We start from the raw sequence: 23989 nt of genomic DNA on the forward strand, positions 1-23989 counted from the left end.
GAATGTGGGTAGGGATTCACATTCCTTTACAGCTTTAGGTAGGGCGTTCCACATTGATGTGGCATAATTGCGAAACGTATTTAGTCCCTTGTTTGAGCCGAATCTGGGTTTAACATGATTTGTTGAGCTTCCTCTGGTGTAGTGGTTGTGGTATTCACTGACCTTTGGGAAGTATTTTGACATGTACATGGGTACCTTAGTCGTATAGTGTATCTTGTAGACCAGGCCCATTGCAAGTTGCTGTACTCTGTCGTCTACTCTAAGCCATCCTAGGTTGTCAAAGTGGGCAGGGGTGAGGTTCATTCAATCATTCATTCAAGCAAGTATTCTCGAAGACACTCTGACGTCACGAGACCGCCGCCATCTTGGTATTGGGGAAACAAACGGATTTCTACGATCAAATGTATGCGTTGAGCTCCGTTTTTATTACATGTTTTATCACATTCTTGTTCATTTCATAACCTTTTCATATAATTTGTTTTGAAAATATTGAGGCCAACATGGCATTTCACTATTTCGAAAGCCTTCCTGGTGATTCTAAAAGTGCATGTTTCTCCCCAAGCTTCGAGTATGTTAAGAGTGGGGGGGAGGGGGGAGTGAGCTGAGTGGCCCTCACAGCGCATGCGCGGGTCCAGAGTGGGGGGAGCGTTGTAAGACCAGAGTGATGCATTGTGGGATATATGCGCGGTCAGAGTGCAGCGGGACGGTAGAACTTTCGTTGTCTGTAACTTTAGTCAATAACATTAAGAATAGAGAGCTGTTGTCAACCCTGCAAACCCAAATAAATGTGCGGTCCTCGAGAGAAGTGTCTCCTGGTTCACTGTCACCACCTTCCAGAGGGAACGAGCCCGAAGTCCGGCTGCTTCTAACAAGTAGTTACATGACGGAGCTCCAGCTGCAGCAGCAGAACGCTGCTAGACTCTACTGCGTTCAGAACAACACAGGAGACACACACAGGTAGGTTCATGTCCATTCAAGAGTACTACGACTATGCTTGCACCTCATGGTACCAAAGCACCTCAAAGGCGCTAAAAACAAAATTACAAACATCTCAAAACAAACTGGTCAGACTACTGCTTGACCTTACTCCTAGAACCCACCTCACCCCTGCCTACTTTGACAACTGGATACACTACACGACCAAGGTACCCATGTGTAGCATCCTGAATATTCTTCTATTATTCAGAAGTGCTAACGTAATCTTCTACTTCCCCTTTGTGCACAAAGACATCATTGATATTCTCACGAACAATGATGCGAGTCCCTCCTTCTTTCACCGACCAAAATATGGATTATAAACGGCATTACTGGATTCTATTCTACAATCCTTTTCCCTGTGGAGCTAGTAGGCGGTACCAGCAGGGGGCGCCGGTGGCAAGCAGAGAGCGTACGAGAGCAACGGAGAAGGAAGCAAGCCAACTGAGACGGAAGTGCGAGGAACCAGTCTCTTCGGCAGTGAACTTGACCATGAACAGTCGCAACGGGCGTGTGCTCTGGAAGAGCCCTGTTGCAGAAGTTATGTTGAAGAGCCCCGTTGGAGAGCGGCGGGTGATAGGAAGTACTTGCTAGTTGACGTGATATCCTAGAAGTACCAGCGATAGTGTGTGAGCAAACAGTGCAGAGCCAAGCACTAACAGTATCGGGTTATAGTAGTTACTGTGTGCGGTATAAGTAGTGTGCGGCTAACAACATATCAAAGTCCTTAGTAGTCGGGTTATAGTAGTTACAGTGTGACGGTATAGAGTGCGAGCCCCGAGACGCGCGTGGACCTACAACCAGTCTGCTCCGGCTGCCTGCAATCAGTCTGCCCCGGTTACCTGCGACCAGATCTGCACCCGGCTGCCTGCAGCCTACGGGAGTTCGTCCCGTCCAGCAGGGGTCGTCATCGCCCAGCACACGCTCTCAGCCGGCGCTGCCTCTCTGCCCCAGCTCCGCCTGCTAGTATCCTCGCCGAGAGCGTTCGACGCCATCTTGCTTTCCGGACAACAGTGGCGCGGCGAGGCGGCCATTTCGGATGAGTACAAATGGGCATTGATGCTCCCGAGCTATTATACAGTATACAGTGTGGTGCAGCCTGCGGGCGAAGTTAACGTTGCTACTACCGTTCAATAGGGGAACCCCAAACAATATGCCGGCATTAAGATAGGACTTTGTTGGTATTTCGTGGGCCCACCCTTTTGCTTTCTTTTTATTTCCTTTGAGTGTGATACCGTGTTGATGTTTAATAATATTTTTCCCATCAGCAAATTTGATGATTGTGTTGCTACTCCGCTGAGCCACACAGTCATGTGTGTACAGGGAGTAGAGGAGGGGACTCAGAACACAGCCCTGGGGGGCCCCTATGTTGAGGGTGATGGATGAGGAGGTGCAGTTGCCTGCTCTCACCACCTGGGGTCTGCCAGTCAGGAAGTCCAAGACCCACTGGCAGAGGTCATAGTTCAAGCCCAGGTCCCTGAGCTTGGCTATGAGTATGGAGGGGACTATGGTATTGAATGCCGAGCTGTAGTCGATGAATAGCATTCTCACATAGTTCCCCTGCCTCTTGTCCAGGTGTGATGCTGCTGTGTGCAGCACATGGGCTATGGCGTCCTCCGTGGACCTGTTGGGGCGGTATGCAAATTGCAGGGGGTCCATGTTGATGGGGAGGGAGGAGCAGATGTAGCCCTTTACTAGCTTCTCAAAGCACTTCATGGCTATGGAGGTGAGAGCTACAGGGCGGTAGTCGTTGAGGCAAGCAGGCTTGGATTTTTTGGGTACAGGGATAATAGTGGACTTCTTCAGGCAGGTGGGGATGACAGCCTGTTCTAAGGACAGGTTAAATATGTCAGTGAATACTGGGGCCAGTTGGTCGGCACAGACTTTTAGGACGCGGCCGGGGATGCCGTCCGGACCTGCTGCCTTCCTGATATTCACTTTTTTAAAGGTCCGCCTCACCTCATGCTCTGTTACCCTGAACACTGCGCCTCCATCAGCAGCCGACCCCCCCCCCCCATTGCCGTGGCTTGTGAGCTGGTGTTGTTATTACCAGCATCAAACCTCGCATAGAAGGTATTGAGGTCATTTGCTAAGGAGATGTCACTGTTCAGTTTGAGGGAGGCGCCTTTGTAGTCTGTCATCGTTTTGAGCCCCTGCCACATAGCTCTAGAGTCAGCTTGTTCAAACTGGAGTTCAATTTTATCCCTGTAGCGCCGTTTGGCCTCTGACACTGTCCTCCTTACGTTGTATCGCGCCACCTTGTGGTCATTCATGTTGCCTGCCACTAGGCCGTCGTTGTATGCTTTGGTGCGCTCTCTCAGAGCTTCACGGACGGATTTGTCTACCCAGGGTTTTTGATTTGGGTAAACTCTCATTTTGGTAGTGGGGATTGTTTCTTCCACCAAAGTACAAACATAGTCCAGCACTGTCTCCGTGTAGACATGAATGTTATCTGTGTCGCGGAACACATTCCAGTCTGTGCAGTCAAACGCAGACTGGAGCGTCTCCTCTGACGTCAAATCCCATTTCTGCACCTCTCGCGAGACTACAGGAGTACTTTTGATTCTCTGTTTGTACTTTGGTGAAAGAAAGATGGACGCGTGATCTGATTTACCAAAGCCACTATCAGAATGAGCCTTGTAGCCACCTTTAAATTGCGTGTAACAGTGATCTAGGATGTTACCGCCTCTGGTGTTGCAAGTCACATGCTGATAGAAGTCAGGTAATACCTTTCTCAGATTGGCGCTATTGAAATCACCCAGCACTAAAATGGCGGCTTTGGGTAGGGCGTTCCACATTGATGTGGCATAATTGCGAAATGTGTTTAGTCCCTTGCAAGGCACTGCTGAAGTCAATGAAAAGTATCCGTGCATAGCTGTTTTTGGTCTCCAGATGCTGGAGGGTGTAGTGCAGTGCCAGGTTGACTGCATCGTCAGTAGACCGGTTTGAGCGATAGGCAAATTGTAGGGGGTCCATCAGGGGGGATGTGAGTATTTTTAGAAATGACAGGACTATGCGTTCCAGCACCTTCATGGCCAGTGATGCCACTAACGTGTTACTAAGTAACGCGTTACTGTAATCTGATTACTTTTTCCCGAAAATAGTAATCTAACGCGTTAATCTTTACAAGCCAGTAATCTGATTGCAGTTACTTGTCCAAGTGGCTGTGCGTTACTATTTCGTTACTATCTCATAATGCAGACAGAATGCAGTATTTTCTTTCGTTTTTTGACAGTCAAAAATACATTTTGAGCTGTTTTTCTTGTATTGGGAGTGACGTCACATGATGTCGCAACCTCACGTGTTGTACCAATCCTGGTGGGCGGTGGCTGTTATTGTTATTATCAGGCTGACCAAAACATAGCGAGCTAGCAGGGAGATGCTCACGCTGGTTACGCTTTCTTGCACTGGAAGTTCAGTCACTAGTCTACTTCACGTTTGTGTCAGCTAAGCCGGGTGAAAAAAACATTCACTATGCGGAGGAAACAAAATACTGTCTACCACATCTGGAATCACAGCACAGCACGACCAAACGGATAGAAAAAACCCCGAAGCCGAAGCATCGACTTCTACAGGACTCGGAGGTGCATCAGCCAAACAGCAAAAGCTGGATTTCTTTACTGGCTTTAAACTTTACTACCCACACTTGAAGTGCTGATGCAGAAGACCCTCGCTCTGAAGGACACCCTGCAGGACACGACTGCAGGCCTTCCAGATGCCATAGTGCAGGTATGTTCCACCTTTGAGTTAAACATCTTTTGCATTGCACTATTCATGAACATGGAACACCATACTGCAGTATGTAGGTTGTCAGTAGCACACAATAATAAATAATAATAATAATAATAGCATAGGAGGAGCAGTACCGTTTAATAGACTGTTTTTTAAGAGCATGAGCTTCAGATACTGGATAGGTATTCAAACATAAAGAACATTTTCTTGAAGTATAACACTCCAACCCATCAAGTGCTCCTGTGGAACGGCTTTTTAGTCTGGGAGGGTTGGTGCTCACGCCTAGAAGGAACAGACTTTCTGACAAGAGGTTTGAGAAGATTCTGTTACTGAGATATAATCACTGGTTTACTCACCCCTCTCCCCTGTTTCACTAGGAACATTAGAACCATATCTGAATAGGGCAGGTAGGCCTCAAAGGTAGGGTACATATCAGCCTACATGTGGTGTTATTGACCATTTATCTTTTGTGAAATCTATAGATAGGCCTACCTGCCCTATTAGTACATTTTACTCAAACTGAGTACATTTTACTAATTTCTTTTTTGTCATTCTTATGTTGTGGCAGCACAGCAGCAGGGACGACGACTTCGTAACCTAGTTACTTTCAAAGTAACTAAGTTACTCTGATAATCAAGTAATCAGTAAAGTAACTAGATTACTTTTTAAAGGAGTAATCAGTAATCAGTAATCAGATTACTTTTACAAGTAATCTGTGGCATCACTGTTCATGGCTACTGCCGTCAGGGCCACCGGTCTGTAGTCATTAAGGCTAGATATTTAGCCTTTCTTGGGTATGGGGATTATGGTGGATCTTTTGAAGAGGGCTGGGATCTGCATTTGCTGGAGTGAGGTGGTGAAGATGCCCGTGTAGACTGGTGCTAGCTGGTCAGAACAATAGCAGAGGCAGACAGGGGCTCTGGGGAGGTCTGGGGGGGGGGGTTGGTCGGGGCCGTGGGGGAGGTCTGGGGGGGGGGGGGGGGGGGGGGGGGGGGGGGTTGGGGCCGTGGGGGAGGTCTGGGGGGGGGTTTGGTTGGGACCGTGGGGAGGTCTGGGGGGGGGTTGGTTGGGGCTCTGGGGAGGTCTGGGGGGGGGGGGGGTTGGTCGGGGCCGTGGGGGAGGTCTGGGGGGGGGTTGGTTGGGGCTCTGGGGAGGTCTGGGGGGGGGGGTTGGTCGGGGCCGTGGGGGAGGTCTGGGGGGGTTGGTTGGGGCCGTGGGGGAGGTCTGGGGGGGGGTTTGGTTGGGACCGTGGGGGAGGTCTGGGGGGGGGGTTGGGGCCGTGGGGGAGGTCTGGGGGGGGGGGGGGGTTGGGGCCGTGGGGGAGGTCTGGGGGGGGGTTTGGTTGGGACCGTGGGGAGGTCTGGGGGGGGGTTGGTTGGGGCCGTGGGGGAGGTCTGGGGGGGGGTTGGTTGGGGCCGTGGGGGAGGTCTGGGGGGGGGTTTGGTTGGGGCTCTGGGGAGGTCTGGGGGGGGGTTGGTTGGCCTGTTACCTAGTCCTAGATCAAAAACACCAGTGGCCACATTTGTGTCAGTTCTATTGGAAAATACAAGATCAATTAGTGTGGATTTTGAAAAGTCTTTCAAGTACATTACAAATACATTTTATAATAAAAATAAATTTGTTTGCTTGATTGCGTGATCAAGGGTTAATATTCATGTAGTCACTCTATTATATGCTCATCAGTAGATCATCTATATCTATATCAGAGACACTGAACACAACATAAATACAGAATTATGTCTGGATAAATACTAAGACTGTCCTCGACTCAACAAATTCTTACTCGATAAAGTCATAGGACTTGACGACTAACCTATAAATAGTCATAGGACTTGACAACTAACCTATAAATAGTCATCTACTGTATCTAACTGTTCTGTCTCTATATATCTGCTGTATCTAACTGTTCTGTCTCTATATATCTGCTGTATCTAACTGTTCTGTCTCTATATATCTGCTGTATCTAACTGTTCTGTCTCTATATATCTGCTGTATCTAACTGTTCTGTCTCTATATATCTGCTGTATCTAACTGTTCTGTCTCTATATATCTGCTGTATCTAGCTGTTCTGTATCTACATATCAGTATCTAACTGTTCTGTTTCTATGTCGAGTAGATTTGACGTTATATTTGAATGTTTTATCCTTTCTCTACTCTATCAAGAGTGGAAAAGATTCAGGAGAGGCAGGTTCATTTTCCTCAAGTATTTTTTGTCTTTATTGAGTTATTTTATGTTACAGAGACGTAAAAAGAAAAGCAAGATGAAATAGGATTAAAATGTAACTGTATATAATGTGCCGTAGGATGCAAACCTGGCATCTTCAAAAAGTCACTTTTCAGGAATTAATTACAATGTATTTTCAGGGTACATACAGAGGCAGGTCCAGGAATCAAACCTGTGACCTCAGGCTGGTGAAGAGCCCATGCTACCACCTTGCCAAGAGGGATATCACTGTGAAACTCACTGAGCACATGAAGGAACAATATTCTGCCCCACAGTGTTGTTGTGGTGCAGACTGGCTGCTTGGTGCAGTTACAACTATTATTATTATTATTATTATTATTATTATTATTATTATTATTATTATTATTATTATTATTATTATTATTATTATTATTATTATTATTATTATTATTATTATTATTATTATTATTATTATTATTATTATTATTATTATTATTATTATTATTATTATTATTATTATTATTATTATTATTATTATTATTAATAAACTATTATTACTACAACTGTTATTCACCTCAACAATGATTCTGTTTAGTGAATATTGACCTCTTGGAACAACAAGGTGGAACATGTGTCACTTCCCTAACCCAATACAAATATAGCATTTATCAACAAAGTATTTACCACACGCTTATTCTGAAAAGTCATGGATAGATGCATCTCAATACCGTCTGAAAAGTCTTGGATAGATTAATTTCCATACCGTCTGAAAAGTCATGGATAGATTAATCCCCATACCGTCTGAAAAGTCATGGATAGATTAATCCCCATACCGTCTGAAAAGTAATGGATAGATGCATCTCCATACCGTCTGAAAAGTCATGGATAGATTAATCCCCATACCGTCTGAAAAGTCATGGATAGATTAATCCCCATACCGTCTGAAAAGTCATGGATAGATTAATCACCATACCGTCTGAAAAGTCATGGATAGATTAATCCCCATACCGTCTGAAAAGTCATGGATAGATGCATCTCAATACCGTCTGAAAAGTCATGGATAGATTAATCCCCATACCGTCTGAAAAGTCATGGATAGATTAATCCCCATACCGTCTGAAAAGTAATGGATAGATTCATCTCCATACAGTCTGAACTTCACTTGGACATTTCGAAGACCCTTCAGAGCAGATTAGTGGGAACTAGAGGGGAAATTAATGTAGAACGCATTTTCAGAGTGGATAAACTTTTGTTAGGAGTGTTGAATCACTCACTGACGGACGAGAATTTGCCTCCTCGGACCCTTGACACGGTGCACTATCATGACACAGCAGAGATAAGGCTCAAAATGGGAACACCATCATCACTACATATACAAATAAACATCATCTAAAGAGAGAACCATGTCTCATTAAGGTTAATAAAGCCGTTATTCTGCACTTATTAACAGTTAACTATGCTTTTTGCAGCTACTAGATGTAAAGCAAGAACAATGCCTTATTAAGGACATCTTCTTTTATGCAACAGTGGAGTCTGTTCTCCTGTATGGCAGTGAATGCTGGACCCTGAAGCCCACCCTGCAGAAGTCCCTGGATGGGTGCTACACCAGAATGCTGCGTGTGGTGTAAAATGTAATATGTTACAATTGCACTATTTCTTTTATGTTGATGTGATTAGTAATGTTTTATGATGGAAACTAAAAACTAGAAATCAAATGTTTTTTAAAGAGCTGTTCAAACGTGTGTTTGTGTGCTTCACATTGTATTTATATGTAATTTCCTATTCAACATGTAGTGCTCCTTCCAGATGGGGGAGCTGTGGAAAACATAGTCAACTGTTAATAAGTGCAAAATAAATAATTTATTAACCTTAATAAGACATGGTTGTCACTTTAGATCCAGTAGTCCCAGTGTTCATAAGTACATAGTTAACTGCTAATAAATGAAGAACAATGATCTTTTAAATCTTAATAATAAAGCAACAAAAAAGCTTAGCAAAGGTTAACAATGTCAGAATAGTAAGTAGTTAGTAAGACTCAATACATTTGTTTGTAATGCTATTATATAATATATATAATAAATCATAAGGATTTTATTAATGTTCTTAAGCAGTCTAAATTGTGACCGAGCCCAGCAGTTCGTGGCACAAGTCTCCCTCTGTCATTTTTCAGGTATTTACAGATTATGAAAGTACAGAATGTAAGCTTTCAAATGATGTGTCATATAATGAAATCTGAACATATCTGAAAAAGATTATGCTTATTTGAATCTAGTTAAACCTCAAGTCTCACAGAGCAACAGAGAAAATCCAATCTAAAGTTTGGCTGCATTTTTAACACCTTGGCAGTCAGGTACGAGGTGTCACAAACTGTCTTTTTTAAACAAAGATATAATATTTAGAGATACTATAACTGTTACAGTAGCTGTTACAGTAAATATGTTCTTATACATTCAAACTGTGATAATATGGAAAGAAATTACCCCCATTTAAAACATTTAATAAATTTGCTCTCGATCTGACTTCCAGACATGAGTCTCTTACCGCTGGGCTCGGTCACAATTGTTAACATGTAATTTTTTTGTGCCATTTTCTTGTAATCTAACAATAAATGTGTTTAGGATGCTATTACTAACACTTATATAGTCTTATTAACACATAATAATACATATTAATCTAATCTATTTGTTTTTATAAAACATGTAATATTATTAAACATTATTAACTTAATTAATCAAACAATATACTGTTGACATTTCAATGTCGCTGCCTCAGGTTGCCTGGATTTGTCTGGCTTCTCCACCCATGCAGCATATATATATTTTTTATCCACTTTTTCTCCTTATTTTCTATTTTTCTCCCATCCCAATTTCGTATTGGCAATTCTCCCCTCCCCTGTCTTGAACGTTGCTAGACTATGCCTCCCACTGGTCGACTGTAGGATAGAAGCCTTGCATCACGTGTCCCCTCCGGTACACGAGGAGGCAGCCTGTCGCATCTTTTCACCAGACAGCGCGGACTCTCAGTGGCGAGGAGTAACGCGTGGGAGGCTCACGCTGCCCCTGATACTTCCTGTCTCTGCTGTACAGGCGTCACCCAACCGACCTGTAGGAGTCGCTGTCCACAACGTCCAATCCCCACCCATCGACTTCCACCCGCTACCTCTGCCAATTGAGATAGTATGACGACTGGCCCAAGCCGCAGGCAATGCTGACTCTGGGAGTCAAGACCGGAGTCTCTTGCACTGGTGACGAGCGCAGTCTCCGCTACGCCACCCAGCCGCCCTCCATGCAGCATTTGATAGTAAAATACCATTAAGACTAAGACTGAACTACAAAAGACTATATGAAACTAATCTAGACTAAGACTGAACTAAACAAGTATTTTTTAAATGTATTTATCTTTTTTTTAAGATTTTATTTATAGCATTTTCAGCTTTTTTCTGGTCAATGCAGGACCTTTTGGCCACGCAGGACCGACAGAGGAGAGAGGGTGAAGCGGGAGGAGAAGAGGGGAAGACATGCGGCACATGGCCACCGGGTCGGGGAATCGAACCCGGGGCGACCGCTTCGTGACTCAGCGCTATGTGGTGTGCTACTGGAGCGCCCCTGTTTTTTTAAACTAGTAAAGGAGATCACCTGAATAACACAGTATCAAAGGGAACATTTCTGGGAACATTCTGTCAAAGCCTTAAGTGAAGTGGAGTCCAGTGTTTAATCTGGATGTGAACTAAGCTCCTTGGAGATCCTACTCTGAGCCCTGAGTTCCTCTTCATCATAAAACCACCCTACTCTGAGCTCCTCTTCATCATAAAACCACCCTATTCTGAGCTGAGCTCCTCTTCATCATAAAACCATCCTATTCTGAGCTACTCTTCATCATAAAACCATCCTACTCTGAGCCATGAGTTCCTCTTCATCATAAAACCACCCTACTCTGAGCTCCTCTTCATCATAAAACCACCCTATTCTGAGCTACTCTTCATCATAAAACCATCCTACTCTGAGCCATGAGTTAATCTTCATCATAAAACCATCCTACTCTGAGCTCCTCTGCTGCCAGTGGTGACCTCAGGAAGCTCCAGGTGGTCCAGAACAGGGCTTAAAGTTGAAAATAGATAGTCTTTTAAATACACTTGTGCTGTTCACGTCGGTCATGAGCAGTAAAACTCCTGTTTTTATACATAAACAGATTGTTTTTTGTAATACTGTGCATGATCATTACACTAGAGGTTCCAGTAATGGGCAGTTTGAATGACCAGGTCCAAAAACCAATGCTTTAACAGAGATCTTTTATTTTTAGATCATTGACTCTTTGGAATAACCTGCCTCAAAATCTCTGCTGCATTTACAGTAAATTAACTTAAAAAAATAATCTTAAATTGTATTTAACACTGTAAAGTAGTTTTGTTTTGTTTTTTTGTTTTCTGTTTCTTTGCTCACATGTCATTTTTGCTATCTTATTTGTTAGTTACAGTATGCATTGTGTGTTGAGTACTGACATTTAATAATTTTGTCTTGCAACAATAATTGTTTTTGTATGTTTTTTTGTGTGGACCACAGGAAGACTAGCTATGGCACCAGCTAATGGGGATCCTTAATCAAATCAAATCAAATACAAAAATTCTTCATCATAAAACCACCCTACCCTGAGCTCCTCTTCATCATAAAACCATCCTACTCTGAGCTCCTCTTCATCATAAAACCATCCTACTCTTAGCCCTGAGCTCCTCTTCATCATAAAACCATCCTACTCTGAGCTCCTCTTCATCATAAAACCATCCTACTCTTAGCCCTGAGCTCCTCTTCATCATAAAACCACCCCACTCTGAGCTCTGAGCTCCTCTTCATCATAAAACCATCCTACTCTGAGCTCCTCTTCATCATAAAACCATCCTACTCTGAGCTCCTCTTCATCATAAAACCATCCTACTCTGAGCTCCTCTTCATCATAAAACCATCCTACTCTTAGCCCTGAGCTCCTCTTCATCATAAAACCATCCTACTCTTAGCCCTGAGCTCCTCTTCATCATAAAACCATCCTACTCTTAGCCCTGAGCTCCTCTTCATCATAAAACCATCCTACTCTGAGCTCATCTTCATCATAAAACCATCCTACTCTTAGCCCTGAGCTCCTGCCTCTTCTCCAGGTCTGGCTTCAGCTCTGGGACCAGGCAGGTTGCAGTAATCACGTCTGGCTTCAGCTCTGGGACCAGGCAGGTTGCAGCAATCAGGCCTGGCTTCAGCACTGGGACCAGGCAGGTTGCAGTAATCACGTCGGGCTTCAGCTCTGGGACCAGGCAGGTTGCAGTAATCACGTATGGCTTCAGCACTGGGACCAGGCAGGTTGCAGTAATCACGTCGGGCTTCAGCACTGGGACCAGGCAGGTTGTAGTAATCAGGTCTGGCTTCAGCACTGGGACCAGGCAGGTTGTAGTAATCAGGTCTGGCTTCAGCACTGGGACCAGGCAGGTTGTAGTAATCAGGTCTGGCTTCAGCACTGGGACCAGGCAGGTTGTAGTAATCAGGTATGGCTTCAGCTCTGGGACCAGGCAGGCTGTAGTAATGCACCTCCTTCTTCTCCTCTCTTCTCAGGATTTTCCTCATGCGAGCCTGGAGAGACATAGCAGCAACAACTCTCACTAACTGGACTACAGCTCTCTCTGTATGAAGAACCAGACAGTAGGATGACATCATACTGTAGTATAAAGATATGTTCAGTACCTTGTAGTAGAAATAGATGGCAGTGTAGGCCAGCCCTACAACCAGCACCACAACAACATGTCTGATGATCAAAGCTGGCACAGGAGAGTCTGCAACACAAACATGTTGATATGACAACATGCACAACATCACAGCAGATCACAGCAGATCACATCACATCACAGCTGATCACAGCACAAAGCACTCTCATTAAAGACATGGTTAACCCTACAAGGTGCACCCCCAGTAGCACAGTCATTCTGTGCTGCAGTGAGCGCTCAGTCAGAAGTTGCTGTGTTACTTATATACTGTTTCAGTTTCAGTTTAGATTGTATTTGAACAGGGACAGCACACTAATTAAGTCAAGTCAAGTCAAGTCAGTTTTATTTGTATAGCACATTTCCAGGCAGCGGTAGCTGACACCAAAGTGCTTCACAAGCAGGTTGATAAAAACAAATTAGTGTGAGGCAAGGTATAAGATTAAAAGAAAGAAATAAAAAAAAACACATGGCAAAGCAATGAAAGCAACAAAACAAACAATATGGTGCAAGATATAAGATTAAAAACATAATAAAGCAATGAAAGTAATAAAAACTGGTAGGACACAGTAAAACAAAGAGGATAGAAGGGTCAGGGGTCTAGTGGTAGTTAAGTAGGGGGGAAGGCCAAGGAGAACAGGTAGGTTTTCAAGAGTGATTTAAAAGCCTGTACGGTCTGGGCAGTCCGTACGCTGAGGGGGAGGCTGTTCCACAGTCTAGGCGCTGCGGTGGAGAAAGCTCTGTCTCCCCTAGTTTTGAGCCTGGTTCTGGGTACCACCAATAGCATCTGGTCAGCTGATCTGAGGGATCGGTGGGGGGTGTGGCGGTGCAGGAGCTCGGACAGATAGGAGGGAGCCGTGCCATTTAATGATTTAAAAACATTTAGTGCTAATTTAAAATCGATCCTGAAGCTAATAGGCAGCCAGTGGAGCGAGGCCAAAACTGGGCTGATGTGTTCGTATTTTCTTGTTTTGGTGAGGAGGCGCGCGGCTGCGTTCTGCACCAGTTGTAGGCGACGGAGGAGGGACTTGTCAATGCCAGTGTACAGAGCATTGCAGTAGTCGAGGCGGGTGGTGACAAAGGCATGTATCACCGTCTCTAGGTTACTTTGGGAGAGGTATGCCTTTGTCTTCGCCAGGAGTCTAAGGTGATAAAAGCTATTTTTCACTACGGCGCTGACCTGTCTATCGAATTTAAAATTACTGTCGAAGATGACCCCGAGGTTCCTGACAGAGGTGGAGAGGTTTGGGCCCAGGGGACCAAGTGCGTCAATGAGGGGGGGCGGGGGGGCACTATTAAAAACAATGACCTCGGTTTTCCCTTCATTCAATGTCAGGGAGTTTTCGGACATCCAGCACTTGATTTCTGCCAGGCAGTCAAGCAGTGGTTCTATTGATGTCTTCCCTTGGGTGGGCTTTAAGGGGAGGTAAACCTGCACGTCATCGGCGAAGCAGTGGAATGAGATCTTGTGTTTTGCCAAGATCTGGCCTAGGGGGAGTATGTATAGGAGGAAGAGAGTGGGACCCAATATCGAGCCTTGGGGCACCCCACAGGTGAGGGGGGTGATGAACATGTGAACATGAACATTACTGTAAATGTGTGAGACAGTGTTCGCCAAAGATCATTTTCAACTGTTGTCCCGGGGCCTGGTGTTAAAAAGCAGCTAAAAAAGAAAGCATAATATATATGGCATGCAAACAGTTAATTAAGAACAGGTTAAAAACACATAAAACACATAAAATATGTACAGCAGACATGTACAGACAATGTACAAACAATGATAAGACGTATTAGGTACACACGATCATACATGTAGGCAAGCAAGCAGACAGGGTTATGGTTCTGAAGGGCTGTTGTGTTCACATGTGTAATCATTTCTTAACCATGTTTTGAGATTGTGCTTGAATGATCTGTGTTTCAATATTGCGAATGTAAATTGGAATGGAGTTCCAGGTCTTGGCAGCTCTCACGGAGAGGGCTGACTGGCTAAATGTGCTTTTCCTTAATGGAACAGCCAAGTCACCCGGTACAACAGTTCTGGTGAACCTGCTGCTGGGGGTGAAACAATCTGAACGTGGGGGTGGGGCTAGACCATGTAGGTGGGGCTAGACCATGGAGGTGGGGCTAGACCATGTAGGTGGGGCTAGACCATGGAGGTGGGGCTAGACCATGGAGGTGGGGCTAGACCATGGAGGTGGGGCTATACCATGGAGGTGGGGCTAGACCATGGAGGTGGGGCTATACCATGGAGGTGGGGCTAGACCATGGAGGTGGGGCTAGACCATGGAGGTGGGGCTAGATCATGGAGGTGAGGCTATACCATGGAGGATTTTAAAGACCAGACTGGCATTAGTTAACGTCATGATGTTGTCCCAGCTCAAGAGGGCATGCTTATCCAGGATATTGCAGTGGTGGTGATGGATAGGCTTCTGGTCCAGAACCTTCAGAGCCTGTTTGTACACAGATTGAATGGGTGCTAGAGTTGTTTTGCAGGCCTGGGTCCAGCTGGTAATACAGTACGTAAGGTGTGACATGATGATGGCATTGAAGTACAGTGTTGCTGCTTCAATGTTCAGACAGTTTCTGATGTATCTGAAGTTGGATAGATTTAATTTGACTGTTCGCGTGACCTTTTTGAAATGTAAGGTTGCAATCTAGGATGATTCCAAGATATTTACATTCGGTCACCACTTGGAGCTTCTCTCCAGCAACCAAAACATCTGGATCAGGTGTATTAGATGATCTTTTTTTCGAAGAACATACAGATGGTCTTCTCTGCATTCAGGTGGAGGCAACAGTGAGCCATTGAACTACCTGGATCATAGGTGTGTTAAGTACTTAAGTACACCATTTGACTACAAAACACTTGGATAGTGACAGATTGATGATTGTGTGTTATGTCCATGTGACACACAACCAATCAATCAGATTTCACACAGTGCGCTGTATATTGCCTAGTTAAATGAAGCCCTGCTTTTTAGTAAATCAAGTTACTTGAGTTTCTGGAGGAATCGTTTCAGCCCTAGTGGCAAAAGATGCACACTACAATAAAACAGGTTTTACACAAAATGACGCAGACAAGAACAGAACAGGACCCTACCCAGACCCAACTACACTAATTACGCTATCATTTGGAGCCGGCCCGTCTCGGGTAATAGGATCCGAGTGGACCTGTAACGCCCTCTAGTATGGAATGGCAGAATAACATTTCTAAAATGAACTGTTCCTTTAACACTTTAAAACAACAGTTCAGTCAGGTTACCTATGACAAAGAGAGAGATGAGCTCGCTCTCTGAGGAGAAGGTATGATTGAAAACATAGACGTGGTAAACACAGCTGTAGTTCCCTTGGTGGGTGTGGTCTGCAGTAAACAGGAAGTCGGCAGTGTGATTGACAGCTGGTAGGGTGTGGTTCAGGGTGGTGTTGGAGCCGGTGAAGTTGTGGGCAGTGTGATTGACAGCTGGTAGGGTGTGGTTCAGGGTGGTGTTGGAGCCGGTGAAGTTGTGGGCAGTGTGATTGACAGCTGGCAGGGTGTGGTTCAGGGTGGTGTTGGAGCCGGTGAAGTTGTGGGCAGTGTGATTGACAGCTGGCAGGGTGTGGTTCAGGGTGGTGTTGGAGCCGGTGAAGCGGAGCTGGAAGAAGCCTCCTGGGTACTGTGACTGGATGGAGCAGCTGATGGTGAAGTTGTAACCTTTGAGCTGCTTTTCAGAGACCGTGTAGTCAGACAGGGAGATGATTGGCTGATGATACAGCAGATCTGTAAACATGGAGACAGAGAGGGAGATGATTGGCTGAAACAGCAGATCTGTAAACATGGAGGCAGAGACAGAGATGATTGGTTGATACAGCAGATCTGTAAACATCCAATTACCACTGTTTAAACAAGCTAACCACCTGTACTAAACTAGTAGTAATAGTAATATAGTAATAGTATATACTACTATTCCCGGAGAAGTGGTATGAAGACTATACTTGGCTCCATTACAGCCCCTCCGTAAAAGGGGTCCTTTGTTTCTTCTGTTATTATTATTATAGACGTTTATTTCAGGGACAACGTACAAATAAAAACATTATTCTCCGAAGAGAAAAGAACCAATGCACTAGATTGTAGCTTTTGCTATTTTACATCTCCAGTCCCTTGTACATACAATATAAAACAATACAATAAAAACACACAATGTAAAACAAATAACAATACAATAAATACATACAATGTAAAACAATACAATAAAAACGTACAATGTAGAACAATACAATAAAAACATGCAATAACATAGTAAAAGAAGACCCTTCTTCTCATCATGCACCCCCCTCCCTTAAGGGTACCCTACTAAAAATGGGAACAGGGTTGACTAGCTAGCAACTGTCCTTTCAGGTGAGCTTTGAAGGTGACAATTGAGCTGCACCTCCTCATCTCTTCTGGCAGACTGTTCTCAGTGGAACAACAACTCAGTGGAACAACCACTCAGTGGAACTGTCCAAACACAGTGTAGTGGAACGGTTTAACGCAATCAAGTGCTGACACTGTTCTTGTAGCTCTGAGTTTGTACGAATGTGTACAAAGTCGCACGATGAAGGAGGTGCCAAACCGTTAATGATGCTGTAGACCATACATGAGTCTGTAGTTGTCTAAGGTGTTGTAGACCATACATGAGTCTGTAGTTGTCTAATGTGTTGTAGACCATACATGAGTCTGTAGTTGTCTAAGATGTTGTAGACCATACATGAGTCTGTAGTTGTCTGAGGTGTTGTAGACCATACATGAGTCTGTAGTTGTTAAGGTGTTGTAGACCATACATGAGTCTGTAGTTGTCTGATGTGTTGTATACCATACATGAGTCTGTAGTTGTCTGAGGTGTTGTAGACCATACATGAGTCTGTAGTTGTCTGAGGTGTTGTAGACCATACATGAGTCTGTAGTTGTCTAAGGTGTTGTAGACCATACATGAGTCTGTAGTTGTCTGAGGTGTTGTAGACCATACATGAGTCTGTAGTTGTCTGAGGTGTTGTAGACCATACATGAGTCTGTAGTTGTCTAAGGTGTTGTAGACCATACATGAGTCTGTAGTTGCCTAAGGTGTTGTAGACCATACATGAGTCTGTAGTTGTTAAGGTGTTGTAGACCATACATGAGTCTGTAGTTGTCTGAGGTGTTGTAGACCATACATGAGTCTGTAGTTGTTAAGGTGTTGTAGACCATACATGAGTCTGTAGTTGTCTAAGGTGTTGTAGACCATACATGAGTCTGTAGTTGCCTAAGGTGTTGTAGACCATACATGAGTCTGTAGTTGTTAAGGTGTTGTAGACCATACATGAGTCTGTAGTTGTCTGAGGTGTTGTAGACCATACATGAGTCTGTAGTTGTTAAGGTGTTGTAGACCATACATGAGTCTGTAGTTGTCTAAGGTGTTGTAGACCATACATGAGTCTGTAGTTGTTAAGGTGTTGTAGTCTGTAGTTGTTAAGGTGTTGTAGACCATACATGAGTCTGTAGTTGTTAAGGTATTGTAGACCATACATGAGTCTGTAGTTGTCTAAGGTGTTGTAGACCATACATGAGTCTGTAGTTGTTAAGGTATTGTAGACCATACATGAGTCTGTAGTTGTCTGAGGTATTGTAGACCATACATGAGTCTGTAGTTGTTAAGGTGTTGTAGTCTGTAGTTGTCTAAGGTGTTGTAGACCATACATGAGTCTGTAGTTGTTGAGGTGTTGTAGACCATACATGAGTCTGTAGTTGTCTAAGGTGTTGTAGACCATACATGAGTCTGTAGTTGTTAAGGTGTTGTAGACCATACATGAGTCTGTAGTTGTTAAGGTGTTGTAGACCATACATGAGTCTGTAGTTGTTAAGGTGTTGTAGACCATACATGAGTCTGTAGTTGTCTAAGGTGTTGTAGACCATACATGAGTCTGTAGTTGTTAAGGTGTTGTAGACCATACATGAGTCTGTAGTTGTTAAGGTGTTGTAGACCATACATGAGTCTGTAGTTGTCTGAGGTGTTGTAGACCATACATGAGTCTGTAGTTGTCTAAGGTGTTGTAGACCATACATGAGTCTGTAGTTGTCTAATGTGTTGTAGACCATACATGAGTCTGTAGTTGTCTAAGATGTTGTAGACCATACATGAGTCTGTAGTTGTCTGAGGTGTTGTAGACCATACATGAGTCTGTAGTTGTTAAGGTGTTGTAGACCATACATGAGTCTGTAGTTGTCTGAGGTGTTGTAGACCATACATGAGTCTGTAGTTGTCTGAGGTGTTGTAGACCATACATGAGTCTGTAGTTGTCTGAGGTGTTGTAGACCATACATGAGTCTGTAGTTGTCTAAGGTGTTGTAGACCATACATGAGTCTGTAGTTGTCTGAGGTGTTGTAGACCATACATGAGTCTGTAGTTGTTAAGGTGTTGTAGACCATACATGAGTCTGTAGTTGTCTAAGGTGTTGTAGACCATACATGAGTCTGTAGTTGTCTGAGGTGTTGTAGACCATACATGAGTCTGTAGTTGTTAAGGTGTTGTAGTCTGTAGTTGTTAAGGTGTTGTAGACCATACATGAGTCTGTAGTTGTTAAGGTATTGTAGACCATACATGAGTCTGTAGTTGTCTAAGGTGTTGTAGACCATACATGAGTCTGTAGTTGTCTGAGGTATTGTAGACCATACACGAGTCTGTAGTTGTTAAGGTGTTGTAGTCTGTAGTTGTCTAAGGTGTTGTAGACCATACATGAGTCTGTAGTTGTCTGAGGTATTGTAGACCATACATGAGTCTGTAGTTGTTAAGGTGTTGTAGTCTGTAGTTGTCTAAGGTGTTGTAGACCATACATGAGTCTGTAGTTGTTGAGGTGTTGTAGACCATACATGAGTCTGTAGTTGTCTAAGGTGTTGTAGACCATACATGAGTCTGTAGTTGTTAAGGTGTTGTAGACCATACATGAGTCTGTAGTTGTTAAGGTGTTGTAGACCATACATGAGTCTGTAGTTGTCTAAGGTGTTGTAGACCATACATGAGTCTGTAGTTGTCTAAGGTGTTGTAGACCATACATGAGTCTGTAGTTGTTAAGGTGTTGTAGACCATACATGAGTCTGTAGTTGTTAAGGTGTTGTAGACCATACATGAGTCTGTAGTTGTCTAAGGTGTTGTAGACCATACATGAGTCTGTAGTTGTCTGAGGTGTTGTAGACCATACATGAGTCTGTAGTTGTCTAAGGTGTTGTAGACCATACATGAGTCTGTAGTTGTCTAATGTGTTGTAGACCATACATGAGTCTGTAGTTGTCTGAGGTGTTGTAGACCATACATGAGTCTGTAGTTGTCTAAAGTGTTATAGACCATACATGAGTCTGTAGTTGCCTAAGGTGTTGTAGACCATACATGAGTCTGTAGTTGTCTAAAGTGTTATAGACCATACATGAGTCTGTAGTTGTCTAAGGTGTTGTAGACCATACATGAGTCTGTAGTTGTCTGAGGTGTTGTAGACCATACATGAGTCTGTAGTTGTCTGAGGTGTTGTAGACCATACATGAGTCTGTAGTTGTCTGAGGTGTTATAGACCATACATGAGTCTGTAGTTGTCTAAGGTGTTGTAGACCATACATGAGTCTGTAGTTGTCTAAGGTGTTGTAGACCATACATGAGTCTGTAGTTGTTAAGGTGTTGTAGACCATACATGAGTCTGTAGTTGTCTAAGGTGTTGTAGACCATACATGAGTCTGTAGTTGTTAAGGTGTTGTAGACCATACATGAGTCTGTAGTTGTTAAGGTGTTGTAGACCATACATGAGTCTGTAGTTGTTAAGGTGTTGTAGACCATACATGAGTCTGTAGTTGTCTAAGGTGTTGTAGACCATACATGAGTCTGTAGTTGTTAAGGTGTTGTAGACCATACATGAGTCTGTAGTTGTTAAGGTGTTATAGACCATACATGAGTCTGTAGTTGTCTAAGGTGTTGTAGACCATACATGAGTCTGTAGTTGTTAAGGTGTTGTAGACCATACATGAGTCTGTAGTTGTTAAGGTGTTGTAGACCATACATGAGTCTGTAGTTGTTAAGGTGTTGTAGACCATACATGAGTCTGTAGTTGTCTGAGGTGTTATAGACCATACATGAGTCTGTAGTTGTCTAAGGTGTTGTAGACCATACATGAGTCTGTAGTTGCCTAAGGTGTTGTAGACCATACATGAGTCTGTAGTTGTTAAGGTGTTGTAGACCATACATGAGTCTGTAGTTGTCTGAGGTGTTGTAGACCATACATGAGTCTGTAGTTGTCTAATGTGTTGTAGACCATACATGAGTCTGTAGTTGTCTAAGGTGTTGTAGACCATACATGAGTCTGTAGTTGTTAAGGTGTTGTAGACCATACATGAGTCTGTAGTTGTTAAGGTGTTGTAGACCATACATGAGTCTGTAGTTGTCTAAGGTGTTATAGACCATACATGAGTCTGTAGTTGTCTAAGGTGTTGTAGACCATACATGAGTCTGTAGTTGTCTAAGGTGTTGTAGACCATACATGAGTCTGTAGTTGTCTAAGGTGTTGTAGACCATACATGAGTCTGTAGTTGCCTAAGGTGTTGTAGACCATACATGAGTCTGTAGTTGTCTAAGGTGTTGTAGACCATACATGAGTCTATAGTTGTTAAGGTGTTGTAGACCATACATGAGTCTGTAGTTGTCTAAGGTGTTGTAGACCATACATGAGTCTGTAGTTGCCTAAGGTGTTGTAGACCATACATGAGTCTGTAGTTGTTAAGGTGTTGTAGACCATACATGAGTCTGTAGTTGTCTGAGGTGTTGTAGACCATACATGAGTCTGTAGTTGTCTAATGTGTTGTAGACCATACATGAGTCTGTAGTTGTCTAATGTGTTGTAGACCATACATGAGTCTGTAGTTGTCTAAGGTGTTGTAGACCATACATGAGTCTGTAGTTGTCTAAGGTGTTGTAGACCATACATGAGTCTGTAGTTGTTAAGGTGTTGTAGACCATACATGAGTCTGTAGTTTTCTAAGGTGTTGTAGACCATACATGAGTCTGTAGTTGTCTAAGGTGTTGTAGACTATACATGAGTCTGTAGTTGTCTAAGGTGTTGTAGACCATACATGAGTCTGTAGTTGTCTAAGGTGTTGTAGACTATACATGAGTCTGTAGTTGTCTAAGGTGTTATAGACCATACATGAGTCTGTAGTTGTCTGAGGTGTTATAGACCATACATGAGTATGTAGTTGTCTAAGGTGTTGTAGACCATACATGAGTCTGTAGTTGTCTGAGGTGTTGTAGACCATACATGAGTCTGTAGTTGTCTGAGGTGTTATAGACCATACATGAGTCTGTAGTTGTCTAAGGTGTTGTAGACCATACATGAGTCTGTAGTTGTTAAGGTGTTGTAGACCATACATGAGTCTGTAGTTGTCTAAGGTGTTGTAGACCATACATGAGTCTGTAGTTGTCTAAGGTGTTGTAGACTATACATGAGTCTGTAGTTGTCTAAGGTGTTGTAGACCATACATGAGTCTATAGTTGTTAAGGTGTTGTAGACCATACATGAGTCTGTAGTTGTCTAAGGTGTTGTAGACCATACATGAGTCTGTAGTTGCCTAAGGTGTTGTAGACCATACATGAGTCTGTAGTTGTTAAGGTGTTGTAGACCATACATGAGTCTGTAGTTGTCTGAGGTGTTGTAGACCATACATGAGTCTGTAGTTGTCTAATGTGTTGTAGACCATACATGAGTCTGTAGTTGTCTAATGTGTTGTAGACCATACATGAGTCTGTAGTTGTCTAAGGTGTTGTAGACCATACATGAGTCTGTAGTTGTCTAAGGTGTTGTAGACCATACATGAGTCTGTAGTTGTTAAGGTGTTGTAGACCATACATGAGTCTGTAGTTTTCTAAGGTGTTGTAGACCATACATGAGTCTGTAGTTGTCTAAGGTGTTGTAGACTATACATGAGTCTGTAGTTGTCTAAGGTGTTGTAGACCATACATGAGTCTGTAGTTGTCTAAGGTGTTGTAGACTATACATGAGTCTGTAGTTGTCTAAGGTGTTATAGACCATACATGAGTCTGTAGTTGTCTGAGGTGTTATAGACCATACATGAGTATGTAGTTGTCTAAGGTGTTGTAGACCATACATGAGTCTGTAGTTGTCTGAGGTGTTGTAGACCATACATGAGTCTGTAGTTGTCTGAGGTGTTATAGACCATACATGAGTCTGTAGTTGTCTAAGGTGTTGTAGACCATACATGAGTCTGTAGTTGTTAAGGTGTTGTAGACCATACATGAGTCTGTAGTTGTCTAAGGTGTTGTAGACCATACATGAGTCTGTAGTTGTCTAAGGTGTTGTAGACTATACATGAGTCTGTAGTTGTCTAAGGTGTTATAGACCATACATGAGTCTGTAGTTGTCTGAGGTGTTATAGACCATACATGAGTCTGTAGTTGTCTAAGGTGTTGTAGACTATACATGAGTCTGTAGTTGTCTGAGGTGTTGTAGACCATACATGAGTCTGTAGTTGTCTGAGGTGTTATAGACCATACATGAGTCTGTAGTTGTCTAAGGTGTTGTAGACCATACATGAGTCTGTAGTTGTCTAAGGTGTTGTAGACCATACATGAGTCTGTAGTTGTTAAGGTGTTGTAGACCATACATGAGTCTGTAGTTGTTAAGGTGTTGTAGACCATACATGAGTCTGTAGTTGTCTAAGGTGTTGTAGACCATACATGAGTCTGTAGTTGTTAAGGTGTTGTAGACCATACATGAGTCTGTAGTTGTCTAAGGTGTTGTAGACCATACATGAGTCTATAGTTGTTAAGGTATTGTAGACCATACATGAGTCTGTAGTTGTTAAGGTGTTGTAGACCATACATGAGTCTGTAGTTGTTAAGGTGTTGTAGACCATACATGAGTCTATAGTTGTTAAGGTGTTGTAGACCATACATGAGTCTGTAGTTGTCTAAGGTGTTGTAGACCATACATGAGTCTGTAGTTGTCTAAGGTGTTGTAGACCATACATGAGTCTGTAGTTGTTAAGGTGTTGTAGACCATACATGAGTCTGTAGTTGTCTAAGGTGTTGTAGACCATACATGAGTCTATAGTTGTTAAGGTATTGTAGACCATACATGAGTCTGTAGTTGTTAAGGTGTTGTAGACCATACATGAGTCTGTAGTTGTCTAAGGTGTTGTAGACCATACATGAGTCTGTAGTTGTTAAGGTGTTGTAGACCATACATGAGTCTGTAGTTGTTAAGGTGTTGTAGACCATACATGAGTCTGTAGTTGTCTGAGGTGTTGTAGACCATACATGAGTCTGTAGTTGTCTAAGGTGTTGTAGACCATACATGAGTCTGTAGTTGTTAAGGT

This window comes from Notolepis coatsorum (genome assembly GCF_963971535.1).
Source record: "Notolepis coatsorum genome assembly, chromosome: 3".
NCBI classification, from domain to species: Eukaryota; Metazoa; Chordata; class Actinopteri; order Aulopiformes; family Paralepididae; genus Notolepis; species Notolepis coatsorum.